The sequence below is a fragment of the Myotis brandtii genome, unplaced genomic scaffold (genome assembly GCF_000412655.1).
Source record: "Myotis brandtii unplaced genomic scaffold, ASM41265v1 scaffold478, whole genome shotgun sequence".
Taxonomy (NCBI): Eukaryota; Metazoa; Chordata; class Mammalia; order Chiroptera; family Vespertilionidae; genus Myotis; species Myotis brandtii.
The window spans coordinates 1,628,553-1,629,509 of NW_005368264.1; positions in this window are offsets into that span (position 1 = coordinate 1,628,553).

The following is a 957-nucleotide window of genomic DNA, read 5'->3' on the forward strand; positions in this document are numbered from 1 at the left end:
CTGATTGTTAGGGCTTGATTGTTAGGTGGTGTTTTACATGCAAAGGGAAATGAAGACTTTCCCACTATCTGGGAAGTAGTGCCTTTTGGCCTAACTTATTCTTTCTTCCCTTTGCATATGTCCAAGAAGGTGCCCTGGACCTCATCCTAAGCGTTGTACCAGATATAATATTGCTTGGGCATCCGTGTTGAAAGATATGCAAGGGACGCTTAGGAAAAAGCAAGATGTTCTCAAAGCGAACGCGATAAATAGGAACAATGGCCAGAGGAAGGCTTGGGAACAGCAGCTTGAGGAGATAAGAACTAATTGGATCCTTGAAACTGAAGCCTGCTTTGAAGGGAGCTTTTCTTCCAGCTCACAAGCTCTCAGATCTGAGGGCTGTTGTATAGATCAATCAGAAAGGCACTTCAGGAGGTAGCCTAATCCTGTGCCAGACTTCACGCAGGGCTGAGCCCATGCAGAGAGGAGCAAACATCAGAGGGATTTTTTGCTGGAAATGGGATGTTACTAATTTTTTAAAAGGGAACATGTCCAAAGTTAGTGCCCACAGCTCCTCACGGAACACAATGTGGACACCAACGTGCAAGAAGCATGTTGGGGCATCAAATGACCCCCAAATGACATTGATCCCTGAATTACTGAAACACCCACATTTATAGTGTGCCATCTGTATTTTGACCTACAGCAACACCAAGTGCACATGTGAGTATGTTAACCGTTTGCTAGTTGGTAGAAGAATTTTGACAATTTCTTTAATAAAACAGTTGTTAGTTTTTTAAAAAACAATGATATTAATGTTAACGATTTTTTTAAAAAAAAACAGTCATTGCTTGCCCTAGCCGGTTTAGCTCAGTGGATAGAGCATCGGCCTGTAGACTGAAAGGTCACGGTTTGATTCCAGTCAGGGCACATGCCCAGGTTGCAGGCTCAATCCCCAGTAGGGGACGTGCAGGAGGC